The sequence below is a fragment of the Mus caroli genome, unplaced genomic scaffold (genome assembly GCF_978045245.1).
Source record: "Mus caroli unplaced genomic scaffold, Mus_caroli_1 scaffold_17, whole genome shotgun sequence".
In the NCBI taxonomy this organism is placed as follows: domain Eukaryota; kingdom Metazoa; phylum Chordata; class Mammalia; order Rodentia; family Muridae; genus Mus; species Mus caroli.
The window spans coordinates 25,808,234-25,828,055 of NW_028227272.1; the positions used below are offsets into that span (position 1 = coordinate 25,808,234).

General features: G+C 41.7%; 1 pseudogene; it reads right to left on the minus strand.

Annotated features, from left to right (window-relative positions):
- Positions 1 to 362: 362 nt before the first annotated feature.
- On the minus strand, positions 363 to 2,105 carry LOC110312052 (large ribosomal subunit protein uL24 pseudogene; annotated as a pseudogene).
- Positions 2,106 to 19,822: the final 17,717 nt, after the last annotated feature.

Genomic DNA, 19,822 nt, shown 5'->3' on the forward strand with positions numbered 1-19,822 from the left:
ATGTACATGTATATATGCATATGTGTGTATAAATATGTATATATATGTATGCATAATAATACATAAATAATATCCTGTTGTGGGGTTATTTCTTACCTTAGACCATTTGTGTTTTCAGATGAAAGATTCATACAGCCTTATATTTTAGATATGCCTTAGGCAGCACAATTGCTGGGCAGCTGCCTACTTTCCATGCTGTTAGCATCCACTTTCTTTCCCACTGATAACTCCAAGTTACTGCTTACTAATATCTATGTTTCATCTAGGCTGCTCTTAACTCCAATTGGCCAGCCCACAGGGCCACGTTTGTGTGACTCAGCGACCCCACTGAGGCTCTCCTTCTACCTCCTGCACACTCTTCTCTATCCCAAGGCAGCTTCTTCTTTGTATTTGCCCTTCTCCTTTCCTACCTGTTAAGATGTTGTTTTCCTCTCTGGGATATTCTTGCAGTCATTGTCCAGCTTTAGCCCAGTGATACCCACCTTGCTGGGATGGATGCCCACATGGACAGCTGTGCCATTAGACTTTTCTTGTTATACTCATTCAATGTAGATGACATATTCCTTTCTGTGCAGTTAGACTACTTTGCCAATCTGCTGGCCTTTGTAGTGTCCTTGAACAACCTGAACTTCATCATCCTTCCGAATGGGCATAGACAAACATTATTTTTCTGTCTCAGCTCTTTGGAAAGAGGGGAAGACACAATCTTCCTCTGAATGTGAGAAGGTGCACTGAAATCTGTTCTTGCTTCGGTCAGAAGTCACAAAGGGATTGAATTTCCTTTTGGCAGCTGCAATCTAGCAATGACCACAAAAGGAAAGAGCTTGCCATGGGATGAGGAAAGAAAAGGATCTTAACTGGTGGGTGGGCTGGTAGAACCTATATAATATGAAAGAAGGGGCATGGGATAGTGGAGAAGAAGTGTCTAGAAAGAGATGGGGTTAAATGGGTGGGAGGGAAAAAGACTGAGGGTGGATTAATCAAAATTAATGGTGTATGGGAAATCTTTATGAACAACTAATATTTTGTAAGCTAATTGAAAAATATAATTTAACAAAAAAAATGAGTTTGAACAGAGGTACTCTACATGTATAGACATCATGCCTCAGAAAATACTGGATATTAAACAAAAGTTGAGGTGCATGACATGATAAAGTTTCTTTTTATAAGTTATTGGTTTGTGAAGCTCCAGAAGTCCCTTAAATAATGCAAGCTCTGGACACCGCTATTAGTCAACCACCATAACTAGATGGTAAGACCTTATTGCTGAAAACACACATGTGCACATGCATACACACACATGAGCACACACTTTGACTACAAGATAGGGAGAAATAAATTTCAAGCTGATTGAGAAATTTCCCCTCTTCTGGCTAGCTTTCACATTCACAGTGATAAAACGGGGTTAGTCCCTGCATGGTATAATACTGACCTGTCAGACAAGAGTGCCTACTCATGCAATAATGGCATGGCTGTTGTGGGGATAAGCAGCTCCTTTCTGATTGGATTTGGGGCCTGCTTCACAGGTCTTCATGCCTGGTCCTAGAAACATGGTCAAAATCTCCTAGCTATGGAGGTCATAGGCCCTTGGGGGAACCTACTGGTGTCTTAACGAGTAGGTTATGTTACCAAACTGCATCTTAACTATGGGGTTTTGTACCCATAGATTTGTGATGCTCTGGATCTTAGTCTTGTTTGTCCAGTGGGCAATGGTTACTGCAGAGGCTCATAACTGCTCAGAGTGATGCAAATAAATGACCTGCGGCCTCCATCGAAACGAAGGCTGCACATTCACCAGCAGCCTCATGGCCTTTCTATAGGGATTTTAATTCTGCAACATGGTGGCAAGCCTTGACTTTTTTATATGCCCTCACAAATACCAAGCCTCAACTGCTCTCCATGAATACTCATGCTTTCAAAATCACTATTATGCTGGAGACTCTTAGACATTACCACATTTGGTAGCTAGCTTGAGATGCAACCTTTACCCTTGTTCTATACCACTGATTTTGTATGCTGATCACAAGGACATCCTTCTCAGAAGATTTCACAATAATGTAGGTCACTTTATCACATTGGTAAGTTTTCAGACCCAGGTTAACCATCATCAATTGTTCCAGTAAAGCAGAGACGTCACTTCAGTGGTACTAGTCTCTTATTAACATCTGACTCACCAACCATTGTCTGACCAGGAACCTCAACTTCTCAATTTAAAGTATCAGATAAACAGCCCTGACAGTCTTTGATTCCCTCTGAAATTTCATGAGATAAGACTCTATTTTCTGCATCTCTCTCAGAATTATCATCATCTAAGTTTCCACAACAGCTCTATAAGCTCTGAACACTTTTAGTCCAAAGTTCCAAATGTTTCCAAAATCCTCCCTATCCCATCCTCAAAGAAAATATTATGTCCATCACAGCAACATACCACATTCCTGGTAAATTTCAAGTTTGCTTTCTGTTGCTGTGATACATAAATACATTCATACATACATACATACACACACAGACACACACACACACACACACACACACACACGGATAGAAAGAAAGAAAGAAAGAAAGAAAGAGAGAGAGAGAGAGAGAGAGAGAGAAAGAAAGAAAGAAAGAAAGAAAGAAAGAAAGAAAGAAAGAAAGAAAGAAAGAAAGAAAGAAAGAAAGAACTGACCAAAATTTACTTCACTTTAAATTGAGAAATTAATTCGGGGTAGAATATCTGAGTTACAAGGGATAGTCCATTATGGAGAGAAGCCAAGATAAGAACCTAGAGGCAAGAGCTGAAGCAAACCCATGGAAAACACTGCCGTTGTGCTTTTCATAACTTCTCAGCTTGCTTTTTTTATCCAACCCATAGTGGACTGATCCCTGATACATCAATCATTAATCAAGAAAATGCCCCCATAAGTCATGCCACAGGCCAACCTCATGAAGACAATGTCTCAATTGAGGTTCCTTCTTCCCAGGTGACTCTAGCTTGTGTCAAGCTGACAAAATGTAGCTGTCACAGTACACTTGTCTAAATTAAGAATAATCCATCTCTTTCATTTCTTTTGGTAAGAACATTTAAAGTGTTTTTCTAACTTTTAGATACGTAATACATTATTAAATATAACTACTGTCTCTTTTGATTTAACACTAAAAGTCGTCTCTTGTTTAAACTTAACATTGAGCCCATGGACCAGCGTCTCTCTTTTCCCGTTTACCACTTTTCTGTTCATACCTTGAGGGCTGCCACAGATGAGAAACAATTGACAAAAGCAAATAGCAGAGTTTTAAGATCATTGTTTCTCTATAACCATTTGTGATGGTTTGTATATGCTCACCCCAGGGAGTAGCACTATTAGAAGGTTGGAGTAGGTGTGTTACTGTGGGCATGGGTTTTAAGGCCCTCGTACTAGCTGCCTAGAAGCCAGTATTCTCCTAGCAGCCTTATGATAAAGATGTAACTCTCTCAGCTTCTCATGCACCTGCCTGCCTGGATGCTGCTACCTTGATGATAATGGACTGAACCTCTGAACCTGTAAGCCAGCCCCATTTAAATGTTGCCCTGATAAGAGTTGCCTTGGTCATGGTGTCTTTTCACAGCGATTAAAACCCTAACTAAGACACCATCTAAACATTTGAAACAGTTGAAAGTAAATTTAAAGTCCTAAGCTGTTTTTGCAATAACACAATTACAGGGATCCATAGCTGGTCAAAATGAGGCAATAAATGCCCAACCCAATTTATACATCTGCAATGGAACCCCTACATCCAAGGCTCAAGCAAAACTGTGAAAGAGGTGTTGGAAAGATTGAAAGAACTAGAAACCCAGGATGTCTGCTGTTGGGTAGTGTCTACAAGACATGAAAAGGGCAATGCCCCTATGTATGCTCACCAGAATGGCTGCCTAAACAAGACCGGCCTAATAACAACAGCAGTTAACATGATAACAAACCCAGAAAATTCCAGGGGGTTTCACCTCTAAATGAAGAATTATAAGTGTTTCTTCATAGGCTGCTGAGAGAGGAAGAACCCATTTCTGCCAGGGGCAAGCTGTTATACTAGTTTTCTAATCCCAAGTGACCAGGCCTGGGCAATTAATACATATGAGCAATGGCAAATGGACTCAGTAGGCTATATGTATGTCTCTCTATATAAAATGTATGTATGTGTCTGTGTGTGTATAAATATCTGCATGAAATAATAATAATTAAAGGAGAGATCATGAACAGGGGCATGGGAGAAATTGGAAGGGGAGAGTAGTGAGAATGATGTGAACCCTGTAATCTCAGGGCTACGAGGCAGAGATGGGGAGTTCTTTACAGGCCAGAAAGTAGGTGATCTCTGGGTTCAGTAAAACAGACCCTGCCTCAAAAATAAGATAAAGAGAGAGGTAGATGATAGATAAGTGATAGACAGAGATCAATAGATAGATAGATAGATAGATAGATAGATAGATAGATAGATAGATAGATAGTAGGTGACCATCATCAGAAAAAGGGAGAAAGAGAGAGGGGGAGGAACGTAGAGAGGAAGGGAGGGAAGGAAGGAGGGGAAGAACTCTCCAGCACTGCCACCCAAAGCCCTGATGTTGCTGAAGGGCTCAGGGGAGCTCAGCCCTTTATCCTCTGACTATACCAATAGAGATGTTCATAAGATGAGAAATACAGGCGTTTACTCCGTGTTCTCCTAACATCTAACAGCTCAAGTGAACACATCCCTCCTGCTGAAGTGCAGTGTGTACTGGAGCCTCTCCCTTTCTTCCTTTGACAGCTCCCTCTCTAAACCAGATAACAAAGTCGCTCAAAGCTGAAGCTGACCTCACAGCCATCTTCCATCCTCCTGCTTTCTGAATTCCTACAGCACCTTCTGCATTGAGCAAATGCATTGTACATAATTTCTCCTATGTCTTAATTTGCATATTGAGCAAATAACTCCTCATTAGATGCCCCCCAAGTGTCTGCCCCCTTTCTACATCAGGTAGAAAGAAAATATTTGACGAAAAGTAAGTGTTCCTATCAGGGAATATATGCATGCTTTTAACCCAGCACTTGGGAGGCAGAAACAGCCAAATCTCTGCGTTCAAGGCCAACTTGAGCTACAGAGTGAGTTCCAAAATAGCCAGAGCTACACAGAGAGATCCTGTCTCAAAAGCAAAACAAGACAAAAAGCAAAAAGAAAGAAGAAAGAAAAGACGAGAGGGAGAGGGAGAGGGAGAGGGAGAGGGAGAGGGAGAGGGAGAGGGAGAGGGAGAGGGAGAGGGAGAGGGAGAGGGAGAGGGAGAGGGAGAGGGAGAGGGAGAGGGAGAGGGAGAGGGAGAGGGAGAGGGAGAGGGAGAGGGAGAGGGAGAGGGAGAGGGAGAGGGAGAGGGGAGGGGGAGGGAGAACAGTAAGTGTTCCTTTCTGTTATCTGTCACAAAACTTGGTCTTCCTAGCAAAGGTACAATTCAGTCTCCGGAACACAAGGTTTACATTTCTATACTTTTCTTGATCTTGACACTTTCCACTCGGTCTTCTTATTTCTATCTTGGTTGGCTTTTCCCAAGACCCCCCCCCCACCAAAACAAAAAACAAACAAACAAAAAACAAAAAACAAAACCCACTTCCAGAATCTGTAATAGAGTTCGACTGCTACTCTGCTGCCCCCTAGAGGCGCTTGGGGAACACCAGCCGGTTTTGCGCTGTGGTAGTGTAATGAACTTCAACCTGTCAAGTATCTGGGTCTATGGGAACAAAAGATGAAGCTGAAAGCAGGTGTCTGCAATGGATACAACAGTAGGTTAAGCCTCCAGGCTAAACACTCCCTGGGCACGGAGCTAACCTCTTGCAGCTGAGACTCTGCAGAGCGCTGGAAGAGTTGGTGCTGGAAGAGTTGACGTGGGTCTCTCTCCCTCTGGACATTTCCCCTCTGGTTCATCGTGAACATTTTAAAATAATCTCTCTAAATGCTTGATCCCAGAAGAAAGTCAATTCTAAAAAATATAAAATATAAATTGATCTTTTGTCTTTTTAAGGCGTGGGCTTTTCCTTTCATCCCTGAACATCATGATGAAATTACAAAGGCTTAACTTTGCTAGTCTCCTTCCAATAATTTCTCCACCAGAGAAGATAAGGCCTGTAAACTCTTCTAAAATTCTGTAATGAACGGGCCCACTGTTGCCCAGGCCTTGAATATCATTGGAACGATATGATTTAAACAAATATGTTCCAATAAGCATTACAGAAAAACTGAAGCCAAGGAATGTATATAAAGTAGACGTTTTATGCCAGAGATTCCCAATAATGGCTCAGAGAAGCAGGTTTGTAATGTTAACATTCCAAAATTAAAAAAAAAAAATAAAGAACTCACTCCTATGTTTGATGTCTTCTAAATTTTGAATTAGTGTAGGCGGCTTTCACTGAAGAGCCTGTATATATGGAAAGAATGTTCTTAAATCATAGGTCAAATCTAAGATTATGTTTTGCTTTACTCAAATAAGAAAGCCACAAATTTAGAAGTCGTATTAATGTGCTTCCTACCCAAAAGAATGCTGTGTATAACAGGCAAACTGGTGTAATATAAAGGGGGGCATTTACAATAAGAAACATTGTTCACCCCTGAAGCCCGCACACTCCTCTTTCATATGAACACTTATCATGTCTGGGAAAGGAAACTCGACACTTCTAATTTGTCTTCTAACTGCTGTGATCCTATAACTGATGAGAAGTGATTTTTAAGGAGGAAGAGTTTGTTGTATGTCATAGCTGGGGAGCTCAGGCCATCTGAAAATAAGACACAGCAAGGCAGAAGATGCAGCTAGCGGCTGTGGCAGTGGGGTGTGGCGCTGCTGGCTCACATCTCTGTGATAGGAAAGGGGAGTGTGAGTTCTCTGGCTTCTCCCTATCACATTCTTATCCAGCCTGGAACCACACCTCACAGAATGGATCCATGTATTTAGGGCAGGCCCCCACTCTGAAGTTCATCTTCCCTGGAAAAGCCTCACAATCAAAGCTGTGCCTAATCAATGCCCTGGGTTTCTCTTAATCAATCAAGTTGACAATAAAAAAGTTGGTTATCACATTTCAAGACCAACAGTTTGGCATACAGCTTAAATACAAAACAAGAATCAAAATGTTCAGTAAAAAGTACCACCCAACTGACCACAAGACAGAGGAAACTATAACAAACAGTCCTATGTGACTTCAAAATAGCTACATACACATTTTTAGATAAAAAAGATTTCACATAAGAAACTTTAAAACCCACAACAAAGGCATATACAGAAAAAGAAAACAGAGAACTAAAAGTAGATGGAGCCAAGAAAAGACTAGAAAATAGTATCCCAGAGCCAACTGTATTTTAAGGTGTTCAAAATGATAAATCTTAGTGTTCTTGTTTTAAGACAGTTTTACTATGTATTGGCCTGCCTGGAACTTGTTCTGTAGACAAGGCTGGCCTTGAACTTACAGCCATGCATCTGCCACTGCCTCCTGAGTGCTGGAGTTAATGGTGTGTGCCACCAGACCCAGCGCAAAATAAGTCTAACTAAGAATTGAAATCACAATTTGACAATTAAATGTAAAATATTATTTATAGTAGCGCAAAATTCTGATATACAGAAATAACTGTAACAAAATTCGTGCAACTGTTCTATATTAGTTCATTCTCTGTTATTGTGATAAAACACTACCAAAGTTAACTTAGAGAAGGAAGCATTTATTCAGTTTACAGGCAATAGCCATCACCAAGTGAAGTAAAGACAGGAACTCAAGGCAGGAACCTGGAGGCAGGAGCTACAGGAGAGTCCGTGGAGAGTCCTGCACACTGCCTTGCTTCCTCCGGCTCACTCAAATTCTTCTCTTACATATCTCAATTACACCTGATTAAAATAGCACTGCTCATAGCAGAGTGTGTCCTTTACATCAGCTAGAAATTAAGAAAATGCCCACCACAGATATTCCCAAAGGTCCATCTGATGGAAGCAAATCCAAAAATGAGATTATTCTTTTCCCAGCTGACTCTAGCATACGTCAAGTTGACAGAGTCTAAGCACTTTCCTCCCAAACTTAAAACTACAAACCCAGCTGCCAGAAATGTAAGGTCTTGCAAATGAAGAGCAATGCCATGTCACCATATTGTAAAATACAATATTTTATTGTATGTCTTTTGTAGAGAATATCTTGTGTATTGTAAGGATGCATCTCCTGTTGATTAAAAAGCCTATATGGCTTATGGCTTAGGCAGAAAATAGATGGTGGGACATCCAGGAGGCAGAAAGGATTCTGGGATAGAGCCAGGCACAGGAATATTTGCTCAGGAAGATGTCAGTAGACGGATGGGTGGTACCTGAGCATGGGTAATCACCCATGTGGCGGGATGTAGGTTAAAAGAAATGGGATATTTTAAGCTACCTCTAGTCAGAGAAGAGCCTCCCTGTATGGCCAAGGTATTTGTAAATATATTTGGGTATTAATCTTATTTCTGGGAACATGGATCTGGAGAGTAGAACCAGTACCTACCATCTACAGTCTTTCGCAGATTATTAAATGTTCGTCCCAAATTCATCTAAAGACCTAACATCCAAAATTCCAACCAATTCAAAGGAGCTTTGTATATCGTGACAGTTGATAATATGTCACTTCAAGTAAGCTTTTTTTTGTCTATATGATGATTGATAATTCTAAAACATATGAAAAAGAAAGAAAACCTAGACCAGCCAATGACATTTGAGGATGGAGTTATATGTCCAGAATTCAAGGTGTATGTTTTGTTTTGCTTTGTCTTGTCAATATTTGAAACAGGGTTTTTATGAGGAGTGCCTCATGAACTCTCAATTCTAGATGAGCAGCTATTAGCAGTGGAAAAGCTTTAGGTCAGGTTTCTTAGGTTGTGGTCCCTGCCAGGTCACCCTTGCTTTAGTGGATGGTGCTACATCCATATATATATACTGAAAACACTAACTGGACTTAGTGGCTCACATACACATTAAAGTGTATGTGTCTACCTATGTGTCTGTGGGGGCAGGTTGTCTGTGTATCTGTGTGACTGTGTGTCTGTGTGACTATGTGAGTGAATTTGTGTGAGTGACAGTGTATGAGACTCTCTCTCTCTCTCTCTCTCTCTGTGTGTGTGTGTGTGTGTGTGTGTGTGTGTGTGTGTGTGTGTGTGTGTGTGTGATAGTTTTCAAAGGTACTCATGCAATTCAGAGGAAGGCGGATGATCCTCTAGTAAATTCATGGACTGAGTAAAGAAGCAAACAAAGAAAACACATTTAACTCCTCCTTCTGTTCAGAACTGTTGACTGGCTTTATTTTATACAGATCTTATTCAAGTACCTATAGCTGGTACAGGTTCTTGAACGGGATAGCTCTGCAACATCCCATGACTTACAGCAGACCTCTACAAACTCTGGCTCTTATGTTCTTTCCACAGCCTCTTCTGGGACAGTCCCTCAGCTTTGCCAGGGAAGATGTGAGACAGATGTCAAGTTAGGGCTGAGAACTCCACAATCATTTCTTCAAGGCACTGACCAGATTTGAATCTCTGTAGCAACTGCTGTCCCACTGCAAGAGAAGCTTTTCTGATGAGGGCTGAGAGCCACACTAATCTATGGGTAAAAAAAAAAGTATTTAGAAGGCAAGTTGTTACTCTGTCTATTAAGTAAAATAATAGCATTATGTTATTCCATCTCCCCAGCCACTGGTTCTTGGCATGGATCTTAAATCCTATCAGAAAGCGATTGGCTACTTGCATGACACCTTACACCAATAGGCATATGTCATTATGCCTCAAGAAAATAGGAAGGGGGCACAGAGTAGACGCTTGAACCATGGAACTGAAGCAACCTACTGGGCATGCCCACTTTCAGACCCAGGGAGTGAGTGCACTTTGGCACAGATGTGTTAAAGGTGACCTGTAGGATCACACGTTGTGCCTGCTTTCTGAATGATTTGTTTCAAGCTGGTCATGACTGAAGATCTCAGGATTCACAGATGACTAAGGCTGTCTGGTTTTTCCTCTCAGAGTCTTCCAGCATCATGAAAGATAGCTACTAGGGAAGAGACTTCTAGATCAGTACCAGTTTGATTTCCTATATGTGCCGAGACCAAAGGGTGTGATGTCTTCAGCAATAAATTCTCTGCCAAAATAATTTTTTAAAATGAAAAACTGGGGTGCTGAGATAATGTAGTAGGTAAGGGCACTCGTGGGCAGCAAGCCTTGTGACCTTGAGTTCAACCCCTGAAGTTCATGTAGTAGAAGGGGAGTTTTGATTCCTACAAGCTTTCCACTGACCTACACACACATCTGTGACAGATGCACAAGCTTGTGCACACACACGTACACACTCACACACATGAATGAATGAATGAATGAATGAATGAAAAGTAAAAAGAATAGTCAGCAATATAATGTGATGAGGATATAGAACAAGAAGAGGTCTCAATCATCACTAGTGGAATATAAGTCATAGCATCACTTAAAATCACTGTTTGGGATTATTTAGTGTGCACTGTCTCACACTAGCTCTAGATATTTACCAAAGTGAAGCAAGTGTTTATGACCAATAAATGCATGTACAAAATGTACATAGGAGCTTTATTCTAAGCCATTTTTAAAACTGTTGAGATAAGGTAAGGATACAAACAACCCTAATGTTCCGAGATGGACCAAAGCTGTCCAAGTTGACCAAGCTTGAAAAGAAAAATAGGGTGCTTTTGCGAGGTTATGTTTGTAAAAGAATGGTTTCAATCATGAGCCCAGGAAGCAATTTTCAAACAGAATGAAAGGATTTTTGTATTTTGTGTTAAAATAAAAGTAAGAATATCTATTTAGCAAATCCCATTCTTAAGAAAATAGGAAGAGGGGCACAGAGGAGAGACGTTTAAAACATGTGACTGAGAGCAACCTACTGGGCATGCCCTGTTCTCAGGCACAGGGAATGAAACATGAGTGTGCTTTCTCACGGATATGTTAAAGAAATCTGCAGAGTCACACTTTGTGCCTGCTTTCTGAATGATTTGTTTCACATAAAAATATAGCATGACAATTCCAGTTTTGACAACTGTAGAGGAAGTAAATGGTTTTTTTGTTTTGTTTTTTTTGATGTTGTTTTTGTTTTTGTTTTTTTTTGTTTTTTGTTTTTTGGGTTTTTGTTTGTTTGGTTGGTTGGTTTGTTTTTTTGCTTTACATATAAGCTTTGGATAATCTGAGAAGCAAAAAGAGATTACTTGTAAGTTTGTGTTCCAAACAACAAAAGGGCAGATGTCTGAGTGACTCTCGTGAGGTTCTTCCTTCTAGAAATGTGATTTGTTGAATGCACAAGCACGTGTGGTGTAAGCAGGGAGTCAGAGCAGGACATCTACACAATGTCCAAATGCTACCCAACTATACCAACCAGCACTAATGGTACTGCATGAGGTTCTTAGGTAGACTGTGCTGGTTGGAAGATTGAAAAGAATGCCTCTTTAGGAAGTCATGGTAGAGACTCAAGTAGAAAGCTATTTAATAATCCTACAGCATCCAGGCCACAAGAATTAGTTCATGTGTTGATAACTCAGAGGATGGTTTGTCAAAGATCTTGAACACAGACCATTTCAGCAGTTTCACCATTCCATAAGCAAGAGTATTTGCCAGTTTAATCAGTTATAATAAGTTCCTAAGATGCTGCGGAGCAAAGAAACTCTCCTCCTTTCCACGTGAGTGCTACCCAGTGTTGGCATATGATGCTTATTAAAGACCGAAGAAAGTAAATGCTTTTGTCTCTCCAAAGAACTAAAAATCTATTTAAAACATTTTCTAAAAATTCCAGTGTAGCCCTCCTACAGCATGGCATTCATCCTGTTGGCTCTAATGAACATTCCTGTAAGTATTCAAGGAACAGATCATTCTTAATATTTAAGCCTTTGAAAATGAATTTTTAATGGCCATCCGATTAATTTCACAAGGCTGGACTTACATTCTATTACATTCCTCTCCACAGCTGTCATAACTATCAGAAAATGCATAATAGAATGAGAATGAAAGTCACACTTGCAGTAATAAAAAGTGTGAAGAAAAATGGAAAATTTTACTGAAATACTGACAGAGTGATAGGCGTTCCATATTTCTGAAAGGGATCCAAAAGATATAAAAATATCAATTAATTCATTTGGGGAAAGTAGATTTTAAATATCTGAGGTAGCCAAGATCAGACTTAGACTATAAAGCAATAGCCTAATAAATTTTTCATTATGAACATTTTTCTTCATATATATGTATATATATATATGTATGTATATATATATGTATATATATATGACTAACTACTAACATATAATACCATAACTAACTACTATTCTGTAAACAAGCTGAAACAAATCAGAGAGAATAATACATTGAGCTATAATGATGTATCCCTCAGAATGTAATACATTATGCTGCATCACACCACTGGGGGAAAGGCAGACGGAAATAAGAAGTACTGGGAGAAAAACAGATCATAGGAACTACAGAATTGGTAATCATCATTGAAAACATTATTAGGCTTCAGCAAAAGTATCACTTAATCTATGATGGCTTGAATAGGAATAGCCTCTGGACTATTCAAGCCACCCTTGTGCTTGAACGCTTGCCCCATAGTGATTGGCACTATTAGGAGGTGTGACCTTGTTGGAGGAAGTGTGTCGCTGTGGGGGTGGGCTTTAAGGTGTCATATGCTCAAGCTATAGCCAATATGGGTCACAGTCTCCTACTGCCTGTGGATCAAGATGTAGATCTCTCAGCTACTTCTCCAGCACCATATCTGCTTGAATGCCACCATGTTCTACCATGGTAATAATGGACTAAACCTCCAAGCTTATACACCAGCCCCAATGAAATGTTGTCCTTTGTAAGAGTTGCCATGGTCATGGTGTCTCTTCATGGCAATAGAAACACAAACCAAGACAGATTCTATGTATGGCAAAGACTGAGACAGCAGAGAGGATAATGTTCAGAGCTGCAAGGTGACGGTTTCTTTCTTTTTTATTAAAATATGTCATTTATTTGCATTCCAAATATTGTCCGCTTCCCATTCCCCCATCCCAGTTTTCTTCACCCCCTCCCCTTTGTCTCTTAAAGGGTGCTCCCCAACCCACCCCTCTCATGCACCCATCTAACCCCAACCTCATCCCCCACAGCATCCCTCTTCCCTGGGTCATCAAATCTCCCAATGAGGCCAGACAAGGCAGTCCTCTGCTACATATGTGCCAGGGCCACAGACCAACCCATGTATGCTCTTTGGTTGATGGCTTAGTCTCGGGGAGCTCTGAGGAGTCCAGGATAGTTGATATTGTTTTTTCTATGTGATTGCCATCCCCTTCAACTCCTTCAATTCTTTCCCTAACTCTTCCATAGGAGTTCCCAACTTCAGTCCAATGGTTGGATGTAAGTATCTGCATCTGTCTCAGTCAACTGTTAGCAGAGGCTCTCAAAGGATAGCCATGCTAGGCTCCTGTCTGCAAGCACAACATGGCATCAGTAATAGTATCAGGGTTTGTTGCCTGCACATGGGATGGATCCCAAGTTGGGCCAGTCACTGGATGGCCACTCCTTCAGTCTCTTCCCCATTTTTGTCCCTGTATTTTCTTTAGACAGGAACAATTCTGGGTGAAAATTTCTGAAGATGGATGAGTGGTACCATCCCTCCACTGGGTCCCCATCTATCTACTGAAAGTGGTCTCTTCAGGTTCCATCTCCCCACTGTTGGGCATTTTGGCTAAGGTCATCTCCATTGAGTCCTGGGAGCCTCTCCCTCTGCTTCTCGTGATTATTTCACTCTCCCTTCTAAGTGTAACTGAAGCATCCTCACTTAGGCCTTCCTTCTTGTTAAACTTCATGTGATCTGTGAGTTGTACCATGAGTATTCTTTAGTTTTGTCTAATATCCACTTATCAGTGAGTATGCATGTCCTTTTAAGTCTGGCTTACCTTACTCAGGATGCTGAAGACCCAGCAATATCACTCTTGGGCATGTAACCAAAAGATGTTCCCCCATTCCACAAGGACACATACTTCACTGTGTTCATAGCAGCCTTATTTGTAATAGCCAGAATCTGGAAAGAACCCAGATGTTCCCTCAACTGAAGAACAGACACAGAAAATGTGGTTCATTTACACAACGGAGTATGATTCAGCTATTAAAAATGAGGACATCATGAATTTTGCAGGCAAATGGATGGAATGAGATGGAGGTTTCTTCATCATTGTCCTTTCCGTGGTCAGGGATGTCACAGCAACAAAGAAAGTGAGAAAACTAAAAGCATTTTCTGTGACAAAACTAAGAAATACCATAGCCCAAAGTCAAGTATACCCAAAGAAGTGCTGCCAGACCTGGTAAAAAATAGATCCTGGAAGGTAAGGAGAAAGCATGGCCAATCAGCACTCATACAGAAGCAGATGACCATAGAGGCCTCCAAGGCTCACAGAGAAAGTGGAAAGGCAATTAGCACTTTTTGGAGTCAGGAAGCAGTCTCAGAACATCTCAGTGGGTCTGTCCTGGCTAAGCCCATTTTCAGGGGTAACACCAGAGGAAGGTGTCTCTGGATTCTAAAGCTTAGCTAGAAGCTGAGTCATCGTGCCCTCCCCCAGCCAACTGCAGTAAAGAGCTCTTTCACCCTGCTTTAAAAAGGGGGCAGGAGGGGAACAAACTGAAGGTAGGGAGAGTGGGAAGGAGGACAATTTAACACTATAAAATATAAATTACATGAAAAACTGTTAAAAAAAATACTTGACTATATCTCATAGTGATACACAGAAAGATTCAATGCAGGCTTCTGGGGAAGAAAAGACTTCAGTGGTCTCACCCAGTACAGTTTCCTACCTGCTACAATACTGACCTGCCAGACAAGATGTACCAACCAGTACAATAGTGGCATGATTGATAAAGAGGTAACCAGTCACTTTACAACATGTTTGCAGCCTGCTCCACAGGACAATATTTCATTCCTGGAACTTTAAATGAAGTAAAAATGCATGGACAAGAAGGATATGGGTACATCTCAAATGATAGACCATTCCAGGTTACCCCTCCACAAGTCCCACATCCCACAATCTCCCTTTTGCCTCTAAGAGGATGCTCTACCACCCACCCACCCACTCCTGACCCACTTCTCCCCTTAACTGGGGCATCAAACCTCCATAGGACCAAGGGCCTCCCATTCCTTTACTGTCAGACAAGGCCATTCTCTGCTGCGTATGTATATGGAGCCATGACTCCCTCCCTGTACACTCTTTGATTGGTGGTCTCGTACACAGCATGGGAGCACAGGGTGGTCTGGCCAGCTGATGTTGTCCTTCCTATAGTGTTGCAATCCCCCTCAGCTCCTTCAGTCCTTCAGCCAGCTCCCCCACCAGGGTCCCTGAGCTCAGTCTAATTGTTAGCTCCAAGCATTCACATCTATATTGGTTAGTTGCTGGTTGAACCTCCCAGGGAGCAGTCATACCAGGTTCCTGTCAGCAACTATCTCTTGGCAACAGTGTCGAGTTTGGTGTCTGCAGACAGGATACATCCCCAGGTGGGGCAGTCCCCAGATGGCCTTTCCTTCAGTCTCTGTTCCATTTTTTGTCCCTGTTCTTCCTTTGCACAGGAACATTTCTGGGTTAAAAACTTTGAAATGGGTGTGTGGCCCCATCCCATGACCAGGGGCCATGCCTATCTACTGGAGGTGGTCTATACAGCTTCTATCTCCCCTTCTTTGCTAAAATAATTCCGGTTAGGTCCTGGGGATACCCCTCATTTCCCTGGCATCTTGGACCCTCCATTGGCTATCCCGTTTCTCATTTCCCCTGCTACATATTTTTATTCGATTTCCTGACCTTTTGCACTTCTCTCCAGTCCCCTCCAGTACCTGATACTGCCACTTTATTTCTTCCCCCTCCTCTCTCCCTCCTATGCCCCCCTCCACCTTCTGAGATCATCCTGTTCCCCCCTCAATGCAGGACTGAAGCATCCATACCCTCATCCTCCTTCCTCCTAAACTCCATATGGTCTGTGGGTTAAATCACATGCATTGTGAGTTTGGGGGCTAATATCTACTTATCAGTTAGTACATACCATGTGTGCTCTTTTGTGTCTGGGTTATCTCACTCAGAATGATATTTTCTAGTTCCATCCACTTGCCTGCGAATTTCATGAGGTCATTAGGGGTTTTTTGTTCGTTTGTTTGTTTGTTTTTTAGATATTTACTTTGTTTACATTTCAAATGTTGTCCCCTTTCCTGGTTTCTCCTCCGAAAACCCCCTATCCCCTGCCCCTGCTTACCAACCCACTCACATTCGATTCCTGGCCCTGGCGTTCCCCTATACTGGGGCATAGAGCCTTCATAGGACCAAGGGCCTCTCCTCCCATTGATGACCAACTAGGCCATCCTCTGCTACATATGCTGCTGAAGCCATGAGTCCCACCATGTTTTTAATAGCTGAGTAGTACTCCATTGCGTAAATGTACCACATTTTCTGTATTCGTTGTTCTGTTGAGAGACATCGGGGTTGTTTCAAGCTTCTGGCTATTATAAATAACACTGCTATAAACATTGTGGAGCATGTGTCCTTGTTATATGTTGGAGCATCTTTAGCTGCCTTCTAGGTCGTGATGTTTACCCCATTCATGTGTGTATCTTTTATCCTTATTCAGAGAGGCTTCTTTGTGTACTCCGTATTGGTTAACACAGAGATTCATCTGTAGTCAAAGCACTGAGAATAAGTGACTCTCAGTGCTCATCTCTTTCAACCTCTTTCTACCCAAGGTTTACAGAACATTGTCAAAGGGTGGGGGAGGGGAGAATGTGAGAGCTATAAAATGGGTGAGGGGTGAAATTCTATCTTCTAGACAAGACCTGGCCATTGGATACATGAACTCACAGTATCCCATGAAGCACAAGAACCCTGGCAGAGAATCTATTGGCAGTGAATGACTGCTGAGGGGTAGAGAGTCACTTTTCTGTGGAGATACGACCTCAAAGAGGCTGTTCACACACCAGTGGATAGCCTCACATCCATAAGCATATAGGCAGTACAAGTTGTTCTCTGAATACTACTAATAATAATCATAATAGGAGGAGGCAGAGGAGAGATGATGATGAGTTTTCATGGGAGACATGTTTGAGAGTGCTGGGAAGAATGCAGGAAGGGTTAGATCCATGCTAGAATTTTGTCTGGTTTGAATTTGTATATTTTATGAGATGAGACCCATACTTGATGCTGCTAAAATGGCCAAGAAACTAGGAGTCAATAGATCATGGGTTCTAGGGGAGAATCTACTACTATTCTTCTGCCAAAGGGACACAGTGATGATACGCCTTCTAATAACACCACTATGCCCATAGCTCAGTGCCGCAGTCAGCCCTCATCAGGGAAGTTGTTTCTTGCAGTAGACGCTAATTAACCCAGAGACTCATGATTGCACACCATTCAGAGAATGAGAGACTTTGGAGCACTCAGCCCCAAATGGAATGCCTTTCTCTCTCTCAAGGCTCAGGGTACCATGCATGAGAGGAAATGGAAAGATCATAAAAGCAAGAACAGAGAATGACTCCATGGAAACAGCATCTTCCAGACCCAGCAGGGCTGTAACATAGGCTTTTAATATTTTTTTTTAATTTTTATTGTTCATTAAAAGATGCTTTTGAGAATTAGAATTAAATTGATGATGTGTTATGAGCCTGTCACATCAACAACGAATTTCAAATGTTCTTATGGATGTAACTATGGTCAATTTTTCATAGTTTTCTGAGAAATAGAAGTTGAATTTTTTCACATTATCTTTCTTTCTACTGGACCTTGCACATGCCAGGTAAGTGCACTGCCACAGAGCTACACCTCCATCCTCTTTGTGTGTTTGAGTGAGAAGTGAGTGTGTGGTATCTGTGGTGTGTGTAGTGTGTGTAGTATGGTGTGTGTATGTATGTGTGGTGTGTGAGTGTGAGTGTGTGGGGGGGTGTGGTGTGGTGTGATGTGGTGTGATGTGTGATGTGGTTTGTGTAGTGGTATGTGTACATGTGTATAGTGTGTGTGTGTGTGTGTGTGTGTGTGTGTGTGTGTGTGTGTGTATGCCTGTGTGTGAATGTATGTATGTGTCTGATGTGGTTTGTGTAGTGGTGGTGGTATGTATGTGTACATGTGTAGTGTGTGTGCTGCACACATGTGCATGTAGGGAGGTGCACTTACTTGTGCATGCACTTATAGAGACCAGGGTATACTTCACATGTGTTTCTCCACTGTCCTCCACTCTCTTTTGTGGCAGTCTCTCACAAACCCAAAAACTCAGCATTTCATCGATACTGGCCAGCTAGGAACCTCAGGAATCTTCCTGTCTCTACCTCTGATCCCCTAATACCGGGGTTACAGGCATATGATACCATGCATAGCTTTTGTATGGGGACTGTAGATCTGAAATCAGGTCCCCATACTTGTGCAGTCAGCATTTTCTCTACTGATTCATATCCCAGCCTATCATTGCATTGTGCTGTACAAATGAAGCATTGGAATGGATTGGATTGGATTGGATTGGATTGGATTGGATTGGATTGGATTGGATTGATTGTATTGTAATGTAATGGTTGATTACCTGCTGACAATCATTTTGGCATCTCTAAGAATGAATATGGTAAATGAGGAACTATGGAAAGGCTCAATACCACTTCAATATCCACAAATGCAATCAAACAAGCATTTGCTAAGCAGGTACTCACTTTTGACTTGGAAAGACATGGAGCTAAAACTGTTTCTACCCCAAGGAAATGAAAGGCAAGTTAGAATTGTTTACTACTGTGGCTTTCAACTATAGGCAATTTTAGCCCCCAAAGGACAGTTGGCAATGCCTAGAGGTATGTTTTTGTGTGTGTGTGTACATGCAGGATGTGTAGGACACAACTACCATGTGGTAGTAATCCAGGCAAGAGAAACTGCAGAGAGTGAAGTAAATATGCTGAGTACTTGCTCACAATGAAGAGATGATTGGCTCAAAACATCAGCTGTAACAAACATGAGACACCCTAAGTTGGCAGGCCAGTGTCAACTGAAACATGTCTTTCAAGTTACAAAGCTTTCACATGATTGCTATTTTTTATATCTGAGCATCTAGGACTAATGTTTGTTTCCTATTTCTGTAGACAAGAAACTCCAGGAGACTGGATACCAATTCTCTTCCTTAAGACCCTCAGGCTTGCTAAGCAGTGGTGGTGTGTGCCTCTAATTTCAGCAGTGGGGAGACAGAGTCAGGTGAATCTCTGAGCTACAGAACTAGTTCCAGAACAGCCAGGTTATGAAGAGAAACCCTGCTTTGAAAAATAACAATCATCATCATCATCATCTCATCATCACCATCATCATCATCTTCACCATCCCTGGCAATGGGTAAGGAGACACACCTTGTTGGTGGTGTTGCTCTTATATCACAGCTATCCATTCTTTATCATGGCTCAATGCCTGACTTGGTGGCCCAAGCAGTTTTATACCTAGGACATATGAAAATCAAATCTAACCTAATCCAGGTAGCACAACTCAAGAGGGGGAAGACAGACACTTGCTTTCTGTCATGCCCTGTGGTATGGACTAGGAAAGATGTCCAGAGACCTGTGAGCCATCCCCAGCCTTGAGCAGACTAAAGAGTCCTTGAGTGCTTGTCACAATGGACCTTGATGACCTAGGTGGAGTCATCTGCCTTGGCTGCACATGCAACTTCCTAAAGGAACTTAGAAGATTAGACTGCCCACTGAGCTTGCTTGGCCATGTAATACAACTGAAACAAAGAATGGGGTCTGTGGGCTTTCCCTATATAAATGTAGTACTGAATATTAAACTTGAAGCCTTGATCAGAACCTTCATTCTTCTCTTGCTTCCCCTAC